The 19,443-nt window shown below is 41.3% G+C and overlaps 1 long non-coding RNA gene across 1 annotated transcript; it reads right to left on the bottom strand.

The window, feature by feature from the left end:
* Positions 1-603: 603 nt before the first annotated feature.
* On the bottom strand, positions 604-6,024 carry LOC121077419. The gene is made up of 3 exons (XR_005824026.1): positions 5,813-6,024; positions 2,365-2,491; positions 604-1,782 (listed from the first exon to the last, which is right to left on the bottom strand). It is a non-coding gene; the product is annotated as an uncharacterized LOC121077419 (long non-coding RNA).
* Positions 6,025-19,443: the final 13,419 nt, after the last annotated feature.

Here is a 19,443-nt window from a genome sequence, read left to right as displayed (position 1 = left end):
TCAACAAAAATGTACAGGTGAACTTCCAGTGAAGAACACGTCAACCCCAGCAGCCAGCATTTTAAGAACTGTTGCAGAAATTTCATCCTGTTCAGTCCTTTACTTGTGTTGAGGGTGAGAGGGGCAGAAGCAGCACACAATCATTCTGCCAATAATAAGCTACCTAAAACACAGCATGTAAAGAGCTCCCATCAGCTGCATGTAATAATCTTTACAATCAACATCACCAAAAGCCCAAACAGCCTCACCTGGACACGAGAGTTTCAGCTGCACACCTCATGCTTCCAGCTTGGGGGTGTCTGACAGCAGCTCTGATGGGGACAGGCACTTTTGAAGTGACTCTGGCTCGAACCATGCCACATCTCAGTTTAGTTTCAACCAAAAGGAAACCCATTTACCTACCCTGGATCAGCCCTGCAGTGCAAGCCAGGACACGCAGCCCGGCCAGGCCAGAGCTGGCGTTAAACACCATCCCAAGGCCATGCAGCACAGGCACCAGGTCCTCAGCCCCAGCTGGTTTGCTCAACCTTTGCTGCACCAGTTCTAAAGCTTCTTGCATATGTATGTGGGCAGGGAACTCAGCATGTGCATACAGGTATCCTTTTCTATACAGAGAAGTATTTCTGGGTTTTCAGGCTGGAGGTTGGAGTCTTCTAGTGATTATAATTTATTTATTTTTTTAATTAGAAAGCCCTTCTCACTCTAACATTAACTTTCCAAGTATTGTTTCATAGGGCATTTCTCCCTCTCCAGCCATGACTTTGCTAATGTCCCCACCCTTTTCTTGGCCATAGTTTGATGTTTTGATAAATTTCAGCAGCTTTTGATTTCTTTGTTTTGTTGAGGTCCCCCACCCCCAGCTTGTGAGCTCCCGATTTTGTTATCCAACCCATGCTTCCTCCTGTCCAGTGCTGTTACAGCCATGTATGTCTGCCCTCTGCAAATTAATATTACCATTGCTATGCTTTGATGCTTTGTATTTCCAGCTCCTCTAAACCTCTTACTTTAGACCACTGTTGTGCAATATTATATCAAATAAATGAGTAACCACTTCATACTGCTCTTGTATTTATGAATAACCAGAGAAATTTCTTTTTTGGCAGTGAATGAGAAATTAGATGTACTTTAAAGGCTCCTAAAATGTATTTTCAGTTGCTACCAGATGAAATCAAAGAGACAAAATTACTTTTCTCTGCTTAAATATTTCATTGATTTTTCCTAGAAGACAATCCTCCCTCCTCTCTTAATCCAAGGCACGCCTGATTATTCCTAGCTACACCGTGAGGCATACTTTATAGATCTAGACCTGTTCAGAGCATTTATAAAGAGCAGCCCACAGTAACGTTAAATGCATTTTAGTGCATATATTCTACCTGTATAGACTAGTGCTGGAACTTTATAACAAAGGAACTGAATTTGACTCTGTGCCTGACATGCTTGTCGACAAATACTGTGTCTGCAGTGCTAAATTACACCCATATTCTAGCTGCCCATGGCTTCACACAACCCGTGCACATTAATTGTTCCATCCAGAAACAAAATTGAGAGAGGCATGTGGGACTGTGGATGGAGAGGGGGGCATGCTTATTGAAATTCATGTACTGCTCTGCTTGATTCCCCAAGCCACACACGGGAACGTTCAGCCATAGGCAGCTGCATCACTGTCTCTGGGAGAGGGAAGAACTGGGGCAGAACTGTTCCACTTTGTGGTTCCCTGCTGGTCACAGCTCTTCAGACATGTGAGGCATAAACCCAGGAACCTGGCCCGTTAGGTTTTGGTGCCTGAAAACCCAAAATAAAATGTGTATAGAACTACTGTGGTAACTCTGTCACAACTCCTGTGTTTAAATCAGACCCCAGAAATTTTCCACAGAAGACACAAAGCCTTACAATTTTTCATTACATAAAAGCAAAATATGTTCATACGTTCTTCCAAGAAGAGATCAAACTCCTTCCCCTAGATGTGCCTAACAACCTGCCCACCATTTTAGTGACAAACTTCTTTCGTCTCTCCAAAATAGAAACAGCAAAATACAAGCATTTTCATATCAAAAAAGCAACTTCCTACCACACAGACAGGCCACACACAATTACAGCAGCACCCAGGTATGCTGCATCTGTGCTTTGGCTCTCTACAAAGCTGTGCACAGCCCTTCGCTGGTGTCACTTCCTTAGCAGCATCAGTTATTTCAGCAGGAAGCTCTGCACAGCGGCCATCCCAACATCAGGGCAGGCTTGAAAATGAAAGCAATTTGATTTCAAAAGCCCATTTGTTAATTCTTACCAATTGGTGCAAGTCAAGACATCCTTTCCTGTTACTCCAGTGCAAAACCACTCCATTCAGAGCACAGATATGTGTCTTACCTTGCAAATTGCAGAAGCACCCCAGACTCTGGGCTTTTTGCACCATTTGAGGCTGAAGCAAGGAAAGAGTTGCTTTTCATAGAGTTCCACCATTCTTCTCTCTGAACATGACTTCTCTGCACAGTATCTGACTGAATATAGCCCACAGGGAGAAATACAAGTACAACACATTTGTTTCTGGCTAGATTGAGTTTTGCAAGTGCAGATAACTTTTTAATATTTTAAAATACATTTTGAATTACAATTATAATTAGGCAAGGAGCTTTTTTCTCCATAATCACATGAAATGGCCCAAGCAATTTACTGTTCCAATTTTCATATTCATAGAGCAAATATTAGACTGTCCAGTTACATTATTGGACAATAGATAACGATCCTAGGTCATGCTGTATGTTCTTTTTAAGCAGATATGTAATATGGAAGGTTAAAAAAAAAGTATTCTTCTAAAATTACAAGGGGGGGTTGTATATTTTTTTTCCTGGCTGAGAATTGTAATTCTAATTAGAAAAGGAGCCAAATTATTTCTTAACATCTTCGATCCACAGCTTGTGGGACACTACAACCCTGAGCTGAAACAACTGCACATCTTCAAAGCAGACATTTAAAAATATGAACCCATTTATGTCAGACCCCTGTGAACCCATTAGTCCAAAGCTAGAGGCATGGCACAAGACGATGCATAAGAGTATCATCTGCTAATTGAAAAAATGAAGCTAATTAAGTATATATTTGCTCAGCACAAATTAGGAAAAACCATCATTCTGCCAATCCCACCTGCCAGATCCCATTTCATTAGCAGTCATTGCAAGCATCTAGTCTTCAATAAATCATATTTTCAAGGATCCTAAAAATCCACATTTCCATACATAAGAGTGTTGCCTTGAGCTCTACATATCAGTTCTATGTTTGTACCCAACTGGATCCTGTCACACTGCACTCTTCAGGCACGCAGCTGCTTTTCTGTCTTTGGTGTTTTAAACAAAATTAAAATGAGACTTAACACTTTTAATTAGATGTTTAATTCATGCTTTTGTGAGCTATTTCCTTCCAATCTGAATTTTGTCACACAACTATAACAGTCTTTCCACTGCCAATTTTTTTTTCAAATGCTAACTCAGTGTCTCATAAAGGATGTGTAACGTACAATTTGGTAAAGAATTTGAAAGTGAAAGTATCATTTGTTAGTAAAGGAGGAACGCTTCCTAACTGTCACAATCTGTGGCTGTGAAAATATGCAATGTTCAGAACAAAACCCTCCAAAACCAAAGGAACAGTTTAAAGACGTTTCTACAGAGGATACTGCAAGGACAAAGTTTAAGGAACTAGTTGAAAGTTGAGCGGAACTTGACTCTTACAAATGACACCTAAGTGTTTTTGCTACTTCTGTGGGTTTTATTTCTAAGGAAACATCTAAATAATCCTCTGAAAATAAACAAAATTGGAGTCAACTATTTGAAGAAGGCAACAGGGAGCAGCCCAGTTCTCAGAAGGATCTGTGTCCACCCTTACTGGCATTCGGTGCACTTACAAGTACTGCTTTCTAAATTTTTTGACAGCAGCTAAGTGCCATCCAGCCACAGTAAGGTCCCGTCAAGAATGCAGCACATACATACCAGGCTAAGTCCTCCTGCTGTCAGTTACTGTTTTTAACCACTCGTGGAGGGTGAGCAGGATTTGGCCTGTCCTCAGGACCACATTGCCCACACTGTATCTCAGCATGTGCTGCTTAGGCAGAGCTCTCTCCCTTCCCTTTTCCCTGCAACCTATTACCTGATACACTGTCAGTATCACCGGCTGGCTGGCACTTCGTTGTTTTATTCATTGCCCCATTGCACAGTGTGGAGGACATCTTTGTTGCTGCATGTCGACATAGGAATAAACTTCACACAGGTTGTAGAAGCAACATCAACTCACATGTTTCTAGGTGTCTTTGTAAGGGCATCTGTTCATACTTCCAAAGGCACCTGTACTATCAGCATAATGGATTTTTAATAGCAGTGAAGATCTGCTCTGTAAGCCAAGAATCCTGGTTCAGCTGCACCTGGTGCTTGTGGCCTAAAAGGAATATCCCTGCTAATCTCCTCATTCATCCTCTCACATGCATCTAGCTAACCTGGTTATCCTGCCCACAGTTTCCTGGGTGTGTTTTACCTGCACAGCCTCACTGTGCATGCTTGGGCCAGCCTCTGACTGGGCCCAGAGGCAACTCTGGGGCTTGCTGAGACCTCAACCTTGAGCTGCAGACAGTTTCTATTCAGTGATGGAGACAGTTTTTGAGGATGTTCCTGAGCTAGCTGAGTTGTTGTGTTTTTTTTGTTGTTTTGTTTTTAAATTGCTGATTCTGTATTGAACACTACTGCTCAACTATACCACAGCCAGGAGCTTTTGGGACAACATTTTTAGAGGTAAAATTATGAACTACTATTGCTTTGGCAACAGAACTACCCCAACAAGAAGTAGTCTGTCTCATACCAAAGCATCCTGTAAGGACAGGGACATTCCAACTGAGCATTACATGGCCTTGACTGCTGATAAATACTGTAAAAATAACTACCAGTTGCTATTTATTAACAGGGACATTCGCAGCATAAAGAAGGTGCCATCAGACTACAAGAAGCACTGACTGGAGGAAGGAGAACCTCAGCAATGTGGCCTGGGCAGCCTGAGAACAGGCAGGTTCATGCCTTGCCCGACTCCTTCCTCTCCCTGTGGCACAACAGGCCAGCCTTCACCTCCGAGGCCACGTTCTCCTTGTGTCAGCTAATACACTGGATCACGATTTGAAAACACAAGAAAAAGCTATGTAGGAATCAAACCCACAACAACTAGAGTCTGGATTTCACTCCAGGCGAGCGTGCAAAAGCCTACTCTAAGGATAATTTATTCCCTTACCTATGTACTTCAGCCAAGTTCTCACCAAAGCAAGGCCAAAACCTCAGCAGTCAGCAAGGGAGAGCCTGCAGAGCTCCTGAGCCCCTCAGCAGTGAGGCATGCAGGCACAGGCCGCAACCAGCGGGTCGCTGCAGCCAGGCCTCATGCACACAGGTCAATATCTCCAGGCCTGGCTTCCCCACCTGCACTCAAACCACTCCAGGCACCCCTCCCAAAGCCTGTTACCAACCAGTGGCCTAGTTAAATCACTTTAGAGGGAAATTGAAATCAAAGATTTTTTTTATTTATTTATTTTTTTTGCATCCAGCTGAAATGGATTGTTTAGTATTACCAAAATATAGTCCTTCAAGTGGACTTGTGGCTCCGTGGAGATGTGAAAAGACTGGGAGCAGTCTGAATGAAAGGCAATAGCTTTTTTGGGGAGGAGGAGAGGCATTTTTCTCTTTTAACACAGCTACTAATGAGATAGCAGAAGTGACTTATAAAGAAAACATACAAACATTAGACTGCTGTGAATTATGCAGTTTGGTAAGAGATAAAATAATAATTGGCTCACCATCAAGACCAAATCCCCAAGCTGCTTGTAGGATCATGATCGGAGTGGCGTTGACTCATCTCTTTTGCATACCTCCTGGTACACAGCATTCCCAGCATACCGACAGCTGCATCCACAAACAGACTGTAGAGCCAGCAGCCACCACAACCCCGAGCAAGCAGAGGTGGCCTCTGTGCCAGCCCACCCTTACTCTGAAAGCACGTTTTGTACGATCAACAGCTCTACACACCACCAACTCTCAACAATTTCTCCTTCCTTTATCTCTTCAGGTGGCACTTCCCTCCCACCCACACCTGCAAAGGATTGAGGCATTCAGTCAGCCGACTGGGCTGGTTAGTGGCCAGCTGGGCATTAATTTGTCGGTTGAAGGAGGCGTTGCTAGTACTAGGGGCCCTCTCTGGCTCAGTGCCTTTAAGGAGCTGCCGTAGCAGTTCTAGGCTGCCTGATAACCTCCTTGCCACCTCCCTGGGTGGTTGTAGTAGAAGTATGGCAATTTTCTTTGGAAGGGCAGGAACCTGCAATATAATTAAATATGTCAAGTCAGTTCTGATCCAGTGTGTGGAGACCCCAGGGTAATTTGCTTCCCTTTATAAACCTGAACTTGATTTGCTTAATTTCTTTCTAGATGAACCTGAACGCTAGTTTTCAATTCTCATGGCCTCTTATTTATTATTTTTTAGACAGTTCATCCCTCCAGACACAAATCATAATTACCAGAGACCGGAGGGAAAGAGCCCAAATTCAAATGAATACATATATACATGTGTGTGTGTGTGTGTGCGCACGTGTATATTAAGCCGCTGCCTGTCAAAGGCAGTTTAACGAAGCTGGAGGAAAGCTGTTAAATAAAGTCATGGAGAATGTCAAGCAACATGAAGCAACCTAGTTAAACACAGAAAAACCTGTCCTCCCTTTCGTTTGGCTCCTGATTTATGTCAAGCTGAAATAAATGATAACACAAGGTTATTAGAGTTCTCTATGATATAAATACGAAGCATATGCATTTAGAAACTTTAACACTATAAAACACAGATGGAAGCACACCATCCTTAAGTTCCAAACCATCTCATTTAAAACACACACAAAGAACACCAAAAAGAGATAGCATGAGAAAAAAAGACAAAAGTCTCTGAATTCTTTCAGAAGCACAATTTTCTCTAACAGGGATATTAGCACAAAATTGTTTGAAGGGAGAGACTGGCTGCTGTACAAAAATGCCAATATCATGTTTAATTTTCATCAAACCTTAAGAAAAACCTCCTGCACGTATATTAGTTTTACAGTTGTAAAAAGGCATAACCCCAGCAGGGTGCAGAAACATGCTGCAAAGGAGCATGAACCACCTCAGGAGCCCACTGCCCACCCTGCTCTGGTACCAAGCTGTGTAGTGGAGAAGAACTCTGGTGCTCTGTAATAGCCTTGTGAGGAAATATCACTGGTGTGAAATGGCTATGTACATCCTGCATGTGTTTCTTTGCTCCCCACATCCTGTGCGCATACACTCATGGGCCACCGGGGTTGCCCTGTGGGCAGGATGTGTGTGCAGCCCTGGTAGTTTCCTAGTGCCTCACCATTTTCCTCATTTTCTGGGTTGGAAAATCTCAGTAAAAATTTCTATGAACATACCTGCAGAACATAAATTTACAGGGAAGTGGCGATGCTGATAGTAGCTCTGTCTTTTCCCAGCCTCTTTTGCAGCGAAGCATTCTGATAGTGAATATATTTGACTATAAATAATAATAAACTTTACAGAAAGGAAATGAATATTTTTATACATCTCGGTTCAACAGGCTCCAGTTTAATTCTAAGCCCTTCATTTGAGAAATCAGCTGTGAGGGCGATTGTATGTCGGAATATCCAAGCCAATGAAGTTATGTTGATGCTATTTCAAGAACAAGTAGGAAGTGTAATTTAAAGTGATAAGACCAGTAAAGTACAGAGCCTTTGAATATTTTCCTCTACACATGACTTAAGATCTAATTATTGTTAGTAAAAGCAAACCCTTTGTGTCAGAAAGAGTGCTTACTTCAGTGGCTGCAGATTGAAACCTCTAGTTAGTCCATTTTATATTCAGAAAAATATTAGCCCATAATTTTTTTTAATACTTTCAGTGAAGATATTTTTGGAACTGCAATAAATTTCTCATTACATATAATACACTACTGTCTGATACATTTTTTTTTAATTTTTACCTTAAAATTATGTCTAAATGGGACAGTCCAATTATGCCTGATTTAATGTTCTAATGTAATCCTGTGTGATTACAAGAAAGGTCTTGGGTTATTTAACAAATGACGTTTTAGATTTATTACAAAAGTCATATCAGATGTATAGGACCTGGGGGGAGCCAATTAAACTTTCCTGGAGATCATCTGCTTGGCAGTGTCCTCCTGCCACTAACACACCACCTTACCTGCAGCAATAACCAGCTTGCTGTTCAGTGACTGTGGAACTAGACCTAAGATCAGGGCTGTAATCTTTAGGAGAGAAGAGGAGGAAGACAAAGAGTAGAAGATTGCAGTTATTTTCATTACTGAGCTTGTCAAAACAGCCACCCCATGGAAATAGCCTGGCCTCCTTGTCTGTAATATCTTCAAAGAGTCAATGGCAGTGAGAAACTCTATCTGAGTAAATATGTAAGTGGGCTGGACTGCCAGAGCTCAGGTAGAGGCTTACTATAGCTGGCAATTAGAAAAGCTAGCTTTTAATTGCAAACGAGGAAGATTTGTTCAGCAGTGGACATGTATCCATGTGATGACTCTGTTACAGCATCATTTTCAGGAGCAAACTTGCACTTCGAGATGGATTTATTGGAATTTTTATAGCTGTACTTCTGGTCATGAGATATTGATTTTACTGCTAGACATAAATGAGGTAAAATAAAGGGGAAAAAAATCCTAAGCTTTATCTCACTGACCAGAGCTGTATCTGCTGTCAAAGACTTTTGCTCATATAGGCATGTTAGTATTGCTCAGTTCTGTCACAGCAGTCTTTGTGTAGCCAGGCCATACAAGGGAAGTTTAGTATCACTCCAGTGAAGCCACTCGTAGAAGTAAAATAAGCTTCCTAGGAGAAGTGCAATTTTAGCAGAATAATTCTGTTTATATAGCAGCTTTCACTGGTGCAATTATGATGACTAGATATTACACTCCTCTTTCTCTGCACCTGAGAGGATTCATTCCTGTGCCAAGAATACCTACAGACCAGGCCAGAAGCAAAAGTTGAGTTAATTAGAATACAGATAAGCTCTTTATGACTTACCTCTGTTTTGCCACTCTTATTACACAAGCAAAACGAGAGTCATCTCATTAAGCTAGAAACTGTACCAGCACTCAGCTTCCTGCTACTGGTTTCTAGTTGGAAACCAGCTGCAGTGATGGATGAAGTGAAGAACAGGCAGGTACAGACACGGAAGGATCAAGGGAGCAGCCAGTCATCACAGGAAATACAATAATCTTTTCATCACTAGCTGTATCCAAATCATTTAAACATTGCAACCAGCAACAATCATGTCACACAACAACCCTCATACTGTCTCAGCATGCATTGTAACCCTTTATATATTCCCATTCAACCTTCAGAAATCTTATACTTGTGTTATTTCGTTATTGCTTGTTTGTTTTTCCTCCTTCGCTGCAGACCAGCTCTGCTGGTCCTGCTACCTGGCCATATTAGTGCTCATCAAGTGCAAAGCAGAGCACGCAATACACTTTTTCAGAGCGCTTGAGCATGAACTATTGTTCACTCTGCCCTGCTTTGCTCCATAACTTTTCCCAGTGCGGTGATCAACCCGTCCTCCAATCAGCTTTACAGCCTCACCAACAATACTGCTCCATAGATCAGCCCAGTTTGCCGCAGGATCCTGACGACTTTATGCCTCCAGCCTGCCACTTCGCACTGCCCCGAACTACCTGACGAGTGGAAGTCCCAAGGTTGTTTGTAAACTAGCATGTCTTGTGCAGCCAGCAGGCTGGCCTGGGCAATAATTTGATGTATTTCATACTCAAGTAGGAGTGTCAAATGTTAAACCCATTCCTTTCTAAAAATAAAAGCTACATAATAAGCCTGATACTGTAGATCACTTTAAACCAGATACTGTAATCCCTACTTGAGACAGATACATGACCTATTAAATTAAACATAGATTCCCTCAAATTACATGCAGAACCCCTCTCAGATCAGACTGACTCCATTACTTTATGCAGTAAATAGAAATATTGAACTCCTGTATATATGCGGGCATGATGTATACGGTTACTTATCAGCTTTTGTATATTCATGCTGTATTAGTAGAGCTGTGCCTTGAAACAAAAACAGTGTTGACAACATTTTCAAACCCAAATGCCTGATTCCATCTTCCTAAACACAGAGTTAATTTAGTTAACAAAATACATCTTCGTTCTCTGAAGAGGTAAAATCTGTGGCAGGTGAATATACTCAGACCTTAAAAAGGTCATCTATATTAAGGTGCTGATAAATTAAATTGTGGACCCAAATTTTAAAACAGATCTTAAAAACTGAAAATAAAATAAAATAAAATAAAATAAAATAAAATAAAATAAAATAGAGCCGGCAGCCCTGGGAATGCCCTTATATTTGAATAATTCCACTGAGATGGTCTAGATTTTTCCGACGAAACACATTTCTGCAGAATTTGCAGCTCAATAAACTGTTGTATTTTACAACTTTCTAGCTGTCTTCATTCTGTCACTGAAGGTTGCTCTGGTGATTTTGCAAAGGAAACACTGAGGAGAGCCGTAAAGTGACAACAGAAAAGAATACAGCCCTGTGCCCTGGTGTGGTGAGAGGTGGCTGCTCATGCCAAAACCTGACTCACATTTGCATCATTCCTGATATGGGCAGAAGAATCAGTACTGTCTTCATATGGATTACTGCAGAAAGAAAGAAACAGGTTATGCATATTTTATGCCTGTGTGGCACCTACTTAATGTGTTTTACCATCTACTGAGCATGGGCTGGACACTGCATTATATGATTATGTACAGGGTTAAAGCAGATTACTGCTGAGTACCCACACCCAGAGTTTCACAGCTGCTCTGTTGCTTTGGCACATAACCAGGGCTTTTGTCCAACATAGCTCAGCAAAACTGCTACCTCCATGTCTTGCAGCAACTCTCCTTTATTTATTCAGATTTATCACCACACCTATCAAGCTCCTCTCTTTAACATGTTTTTTTTCTATTTTTCTTTCTTTCTTTCCTTTTTTTTTTTCCTGACTGCCTCAAACTTTCTCATCTCCTCAGCTTTTTTCTTTTTTTTTGCCTTTTTTTTTTTTTTTTTCTGAGGGCTCACTACAAAACTGGGGCTCTTTCTGTTCTTGGTGTGCCAGAGCAGCTCTGGAATTCCCAGATCAAACTCCCAATGGGGAATGCCAAATGGGATCAAATGCATCTGAAAAACAACAGCCAACTGACCAAACAAATGAATACGAAAGAAACCTAAGTAGGTTATGTGAGGCCGCCATCCAGGTGGATGCAACAAATAATGCTTGCACTTCTAGAATGAGGATAAATCAAGATGATGCAGTCTGTAGCAATATTACTGGGGTAGTATTTTCCCACGCACTGAAACAAAGTTCTCTTGAGCAATTCCTGCAGCGGATGAGTCACTGTCTGTCTTGGATGGTTTATTCAGTATTATTTCTGTTAAGCAAGAATGGAGGAGAAATCTTATTCTCCAGTGTATGTGAGCATTCATGTTTCCAAGTACCGCGCTGATGCAATAGACTGTTCTACTCCCAGTCACTCTCCAGTTGTAGTAAGGTGTCTCTCAATAGGCCTGTGGTTTTCCAAACAGCATATCCATGTGTGGAAGCAACGAAGCTGAGTGTACTTTGTACTTTTACAGGATGATATGCTCCTGAGCTGTGTGTTAGTCATCCAGCACCAAGGCTGCAGAGGTAGCAGCGATAACATATCCCTGAATGGGGACACCAGCTGATGGTGGTGGGAAGTGCGATGCCTTTCTCGGAGGTCACGGCATTGGAGAGCAGCTGTGACTGGGAAGAGCTGAAGCCATTCCTCTCTGAGGAAGTGTGAAGCCAGCCTATATATTGGTGAAGCCACTTCAGGGAATATGCTTCAGCAGTAAGACATGACAAGTTGTGAATTACTGCACATTAATTCAAGCCTAGCATATTGTCAAGTATGGGGCCAAAGGGCTAAGAGCTATCCATACAACTAGGTGTGAATTAATTCACACTAGTTCGCACACTTAAGTGTCTTATTGTGATAATAGATTTAATACTCCTAAAATGTTATTTTAAAATATCTATATATTATTAATTAAGATATAAGACTTATGCCTCCTGAACACTGAATTATATCTCAATGAAACCATTGCTCAAAATTCTTATTAACCCAGAAGGTCACTCAATTTTTCCTGCCCACTCGGTATTAATAAATAGTATAAACTGTACAGACCATTCAATCTCTTTGTTACAGGAACTATCATCATCAAAAGGGAAATCCCTCTTCCTGTATGTAAAATTAATGCTGAAGTATGCGGTTGGATAAATGTTTCCTGCATGTAGATATTCAGCCATACATTTCTGGATTTCTCTTTGATAAGTAGGTGCTGGCTCCCACTGAGAGATTATGTGCAAAAACCATACCGAGAGGAAAGGTGCCTGTACACAAGCTTTAATCAATGAACTTTGCTACTTGTCAGTTCATATTTCCAAAGTGCATGCATTGAAATGAGAGTCATTATGGATGTGCCAATTAGTAAGAAAAATACATTGGGCTTTTGTCTCTTGCCAGTGGAGGTCAAGGTACTCTAATTTTAATAGAGTCTCCTCCAGAGAAGAGCTAAAAAACAGATTGGGTGGAGCCCAGCCCTGAGGAAAGTCTATTGAAGCTGATGGGAATTGCCCAGAGTGGGTCAGACTCTTTCGCTTCTACCAGGAATGAGTTTGGTCCCCTGGGAACAGTTAAATATTCAATCCATTTCTGGGTTTTGTTTTGTTTTGCTTTTTTTTTTTTTTTTTTAAACTGAGTCTTGGGCTTCCGAGCTGTTTATAAGAGAAAATGATGTAGTAAATTATGTAAGATAAATGATACAGTCTGGCAGTGTGAGAAATCTACTATTCGTAACTAATTCTAATTTTTTAAGCTACTGTATGTCACAGCTAAAGCAGCACATGCTATCACGGAGCTGTCTTTTAGATTTACTACTTGTGTTAGTGTTTCATCTCTGGTTTGTTTAAAATGTTTGGGGGGCTTGAATCTGTGGTGCTGTGCTAAGGCTGTGAGCTGCATATAAAAGGCTGAAAATGCCCTTCTGCAGTTGGTGGATGAGCAGAGAGGTCTGCCGTAGAAGCAAATCGAAGTAAATGACCAACAGGCATTCAAATGTTTTTGTATCAAAAGGCAGCTCTACCAAAGGGTGGCACTGGAAGGCCTTGGCATGGGTGAAGACAAGCTCCTGCAGACCTGTAGGGAGCAGAAGCCATCAGATCTGAGCCTTAGTACAAAGGCAGCCGTGAGAACACGCGCCCCCCGTGCACTGGCTAAGCAGACCTGTCTCCTCTTAAGACAGAAGGCTTCCAAGTAAAGGTTTTTACATTTTATTGATCTTTGTCTTTTATCTTCCTTTGCAGTGAACCTTTCCAACAGCACAAACATTTTATTAGACAGTTACATCGTTGTGGCTGCTATATGTTCCTTACTGAGTGCACCTTTTCTATGCCGTCAGATTTTTGCCTTACCAAGCAAGTTAATAAATTATCTAGTTACGAGCTTTGATTGCATCACGTCCCAACTGCTCTCTCCGAGCAGCCATGTTACTCGAGATATTAGCAGGCAGAGCTGCTCTGACCTCATTTACTGGGCAAGCAGGAGCGTTCCCGAACCGCAGACCCCAGAGCATAGTGAAACCCTTGTCTCCCTCCAGGACAAGCCACGGAGCCCGAACCACAGGAGTGTAACCTTGGATGTCCGTTAGCCTTTCAGGCTCTGCTACATGGGTAAGCAGTGAAAAGAGACAGTATCTAAGCATCTGGGAGAAAAGTCTATGACAGGTTTATTTGAATTTTTTACTGGAGACCATACAATTACTGGAATACCTGGATTTATTTGAATGGAAGTATTATAGAAATATTCTCTCCAGTGGTTTCCTGTATGGAGAGGAAATTTCATTTTGCAGCCAAAATTTTGTCAGAGGGTCACAACCTCGTTCCCAATGCTGAAAAACTGTTGGAACTCACCCTCTAATAAAGTGAAAGTCTTCCAAAGAGATCAACCCCTCCTTGGCCCAGGACGGAGGGAGCACGCCAGGTGCCGCCTGGGGCCAGAGCAGCGAGCGGCCAGGCCAGCATGGCACGGCCGGTGCTCTCCGTCATCAAACCCATGCAAAGAACAGCATCCTCACCAGGACCTGTGCTGGGACTCAGTGCTTGGAGGGACAGACACACAGCAGAAATACAAACATGAAATGTGAGTGAATATCGCTCTGCCTCCTGCGCGAGCAGGCACCAGCGGTTTCAGAAGAAGAGCATCACAAGGAAAGCTGTACGGGATCTTGGCCGGTGCAAAATCCAGTTGGGGTTTGCTTTCTCACGGAGTTACTTCTGGTTGCTGTCTTATTAGTGAAACCTTTTAAACATGCAAAGCTTGTGGCTGAAATGGGACTTCAGAAGTACTGGTCTGAACACTTTGAAATGAAACTGAAAGATTCATTTTGGAAATCTGGATGGCATGGTACAGCCTTGCTCTAACCTATTTGCTTTCAGTGGAAGCAGCTGCCGTGGCCATCTCTGTGCTAGTGTGTATTACCAAAAAAAAAAAAAAAAAGACATAGAAATCCTGTCCTCTTTTTTCTTTTATTTTCCCAGCATCTGTCAGACGAGATGAGAGCTAGAGGCCACCTAGTCCAGTTTCCTGTCTCTGATAGCAGCCAGAACCAGATGCCTTGAACAAATGCATCTGAAATCTTAGTTTTGGCACAAAGGGAATAATCTACCCCCCTTGATGGGTTCATCTTAATCTCTAGGAGTGGGAAAGTGTTTGAAACTCTGAGGTATGAGCTCTAACATCCTTTCTACAACTATCTTAGCGTTAATTATAGTAACTCTGGCACCTCTAAAAGCTTGTTGTAACATTTGGCACTGTGTCGAGAGTCAAGTGTGTTGAAAGAAGAAAACAGGACCTCTAAAAAAGCTGAGGCGGTGCTGGGATTATTGACTCAAAGACCTCATTGAGGGAACATAACACAGGGTCATGTTTCCCAGTAATAACATGGGTGGTTGACTTCCCAGCATAAGGAAAAACTGGAAAAATTGGAACTCATGTTGTTTTGGATGGAGCCCAAGAAGTTACTGGAGATTTACAATTAGATCATGCAGAAACTGTGGGCTGATTTGGTTTCATTTTTTCAAACAGATGTTGGAGAGGTCCCACAAGAAGTGGTGTGGAGGGTGGCTGTATTAGTAACTGAAATAAGTGTAGCTAATTCCAATTTAATACTGTATTTTATGCACTGCAATCACTTTCCTAAGTGTAAATACCAAGCATATTAATTATTCCATGGTAATTTTCTAGCCTTATAATTAAGTCGTTTTTCCTTCAAAAGAACCTATAGAGCTGTGGCTCAGATTTTCAGCAGGCATTTCTCCTATTGGCAGCAACATCATCTATTCCCATTGTCAGCAACGAGCTCTTCTGACTAAGAGGGAAACTGACAGTAACATCTATATCAGATCATCTGGAATAGGCCAACTGCACGTTGCATTAAAACACGAAGTGGAGAGCAGTCCTATGGGCCCAAGGTTAACAGACCCGTTCCATCTGCAATTCCTGTCATTCCTGGGTGCAGTCTGTAAGCTGCCACATGTCACAGGCACTTGCAGAAGATACACGAGTTACCAAAAGCTGACCACAGTAAGATGAGTATAAGCAGTTCTGGGGCTCCTGGTCAGTGTGGGTTTGTACCGTAAAATTTAATTTTCTTCTGGGGCACTGGAGACTTTTTTGGTGTGAGAAATGGCACACGGAGTAGTATCTGATAGACTTTTTCAAATAATTCATCTTATTTGATGTCTCAGGAGTCATGTCTGCTTTCCTGTGTTTGGGTACTGATGCTACCAGTCTGGTTTTACCGATTGTCCTCGAGGACAATTATTTTGTGTGGTTATATTCTTAATTATATCATACAGTACCCAGGAAGCAAGCTATTTCCCTGTTGTCCACTATTAACAGAAACCCAGTATCACCACCAGCACTAAATACTGTAGTCAGAAATCACATTATGTAGAAAACAATCTCATTTTCTTTTCCCTAAAAAAAAGAAAACAAAAACAAAATCAAAGCACGGTTTGATGTTCCTGACTCTCTGGTGTTTATTCTCTAAATACTGGAGGACACAGAGAGCCCTAATGGGGAAAATGCTCATCTGGGCAATCAGCCCCTCACAGAGCTCCCGCTGGATTCCTTGGAAGTCCTGCATGCAGAGCACAGAGCAAGCAAATCCCACGTGGATGATCCTCCCTTCTGCACAGGCACCTGCCAAAAATAAATTCTCCCCGTGCTTTTGACAAAGCACAAATAAGCTTCTAGAAGGTCTGCAGTGGTATCAATGTCCTCTAAAAATAGAGCTTCAGCCCTTTCTGAGCATAACATCAGGAAACCATCATCACGTAGCAGTCGTCCAGCCTGCTGCCATGGTGCTTCTCCCATACTCTCATGCTGCAGATTAGCCAAGCCTTTCATTCCTCCATTAGTCACCTGTCATATTTGGAAGATAGTAACCAGTAAATAAGCAACTGTGTGACTCTTGTAAGCTTGGTATACTCATACCTTGTAGCATGGCTGTAAACTGTTAATATTTACGTTTCAAAAGCAAAGGAATTTGGTGCTCCTGACTCATTCTTCCTCAACAGAGACAGCTGTGCTATGTAGCATCCTCTGTCTGAAGGTGATTAAAGGTTGATGCTTAATCAGCCATGGTTCTTTTTTTAAAAGTTCAGGGGGAACAGAGTATACTTGTGGGCTGGGGCTGGAGATGGGTGAGCTAACCTTTAGACACCTCTGACAGTCTGCTCTGATGTGTATTTAGTTAGGTGAAATGAAGACTATAGAATAATCAATTTTTCTATCCCATGACAGGTCAATTGCTTATTTTAGAACTGTCTTGGGTGGTTGATTATTTAATTTCCTTGAAAGCAAGAAAAATAATCATTGTGAAAGTTGCTAATATACTCCAGGTGAAATGCAACTAAACTGTTCATTCCAATATTCACATTAGCCAAAATATACTCACGGTTTTGCATTTTGACCCCTAGCTCCTTCCATGTCACAAAATAATTATAAAAATGATTAAATGATTTTAAACTATTGAATTCTAATTTTTTTAATGATTGACTTGACATTTCAATTCATTAGCTTTCAACCTTGAAAATTGAAATTTATTCCACAGTCCTTTTCTTATGTTCCAACTTTGTTGTTTACATGATTGTCACTAAATGAAGAAATCACTAACCAACACTTTAATTGAATGCCATGCTTTGTATGCAGTGCACTACAATGGGACTCCATTTGTATTCACTATAAACCAATCAAAACATGAGCAATTTGATTTTTCTTTTCTCATTCTTGTGAATTTCAATACAATTTGGGATTTTCATAAAGCTTTTTGTGAAAACCCAGGTTCATGTGCATTTAAATAACATTGATGGAATCATAAAAGGAAGCTGTAATTATTCTGTCAAATTTATTTTATTTCTTCAGTGCCTTTCTAGCAATATTTAGAGCTGCTTTATGTTTCTGCTACCAGATAAACCCAACTTGATTGCAAACTGTGTAAATTAAATAATCAGTTACTTTCTACATGCTGTGCCCTTTCACAGCTTCTGAGCTCACTCAGATTGTAGTATGAGAATACCAACTACCCTTGGGTGCTACTTCAGTGGATGGTTTATGGTGAGTTACACATGCCAAATAGCCATTTCATGCCCCTGAGAGAAACTAGGCAGCTCACATTTTCTGCTGTTTGGATGGAGTAGTGGACAAGATGAACTCTCATGGTTATCTCTACACCTATTTTGGTGATAAATACACACGAGAGCATGAATCTGTGAGCACATGGTTAGACTTATCTTCGGTAGAATGGAGAGTCTTGAGCTCTGCTCTTCACTGTGTTGTTTTGTTTGTATGTTTTTCTCAAGCACTGGCCCTATATTTCTAGCAGGATTGTGCAGCCCTCTAATTACACACAAACCAGCATTTTTCAATTATTAGTATTACATTCAAGTGTTTTCTTTACCTGTGGATTGAAACAGATATGTATTCTTCAGCCCATGACTGCACCTACATTAATGTTCCTGCAGCACAGAGTACAAAGGCTGATTTATTCAAAAAGAGGGGCATGGCTATGGAAAGGATCCAAACTAAACAAATGGAAGCAATTTCAATTATATAATCAAACAGTTATATTTTAATTATAATTGTTGCCACAGGGTAGCCCAGGATTACTTTGTGTGAACCTCTACTTAAATGTTTATTTCTAGAGAAAAATATTATAAGGCATCTACGGCAATTTCATTATTATTAGGAAACTAAAACAAATCTATAGTTAGCTAAGGGACCAGTGCAATTACCTACATCATCTTTCAGAACAGTAAAATGTAATAATAAGCCACAATGAGAAATTGGAACCTCAGAAATGAATCAGATGGCACTAAAAGAGATTCACTGACAGGGAGCTCAAGGCTTACCAAGCTGTTATTTATTACAGGGCTAGATTTTTTAAGCTACACTCATGAAAATAGAGCAACAAAAAATACTGCACTAGAATTAATTGTACAGATTTGCTCTTCAAGCAAAATACTCTAGCAAGAAGTAGTCTTAAAATGAAGTTCAGAATACAGAGGGTTTAATTCATCTCCCTAAATCTTCATGGAAACCATAATTTCTCTGACGGAGAGGTCTGAGCACGACTCAGACCTCCCTCCTCCCACCCTCTTCCACCTGCCCCTCCGGTGGCTGGGAAGGTTTTGTGGAGTCCTCTGTCCTCTGCTCCTACCAGAGCTAGGTAAGTGTGCTTTGAAGGACATCCAACTTAAAGCTTTTCTGACCCAGAGGAAAAGCATTTGGGGGGTTTAAAAGATGGTTGAGTCAAAAGGAGGATTCAGTGAGAATCAATCAAATTGTCCCTGCAATCCAAGTAAACAACAATTTGAATATAAACAGGAGGTGTATTTAATTTGGGTTTGGAGTTTTGATTAGCTTTTTTGTCACTTCGGTGCAAGTTCAGGCCTTCTTCTGCCCTCAAACCCATTTCTCCGTCATTGCACCTGACATGGGTTATCACCAGGCACCTTGTGGGACGGGGGCCATGGTCATGGGCAGAATACTCACAAAACCTGGTCATATTCTGTATCCTATCGTATCAGAGTACAAAAAAGCAGGCCTTCATAAATTCTGCATGCTGAGAGAGAGGAAACTGCCAGACGGCACCCCATGGCATGCAGAGGACTGTTTTTGTCTCTTTGAAGTAGGATTGTGCTCCACAGATGATATGGAACAAAGCAACTACGGCCAACACCTGAAGAAACGATACCTCTTCTGAATGTGGACTGTATTGATTGGGAAACTAAAACTGCATGGGAGAATGCA

Source organism: Cygnus olor, chromosome 13 (genome assembly GCF_009769625.2).
Source record: "Cygnus olor isolate bCygOlo1 chromosome 13, bCygOlo1.pri.v2, whole genome shotgun sequence".
Lineage (NCBI taxonomy): Eukaryota > Metazoa > Chordata > Aves > Anseriformes > Anatidae > Cygnus > Cygnus olor.
The sequence above is the reverse complement of the archived record's forward strand: the minus strand, read 5'-3'. Positions and strand labels throughout refer to the sequence as shown.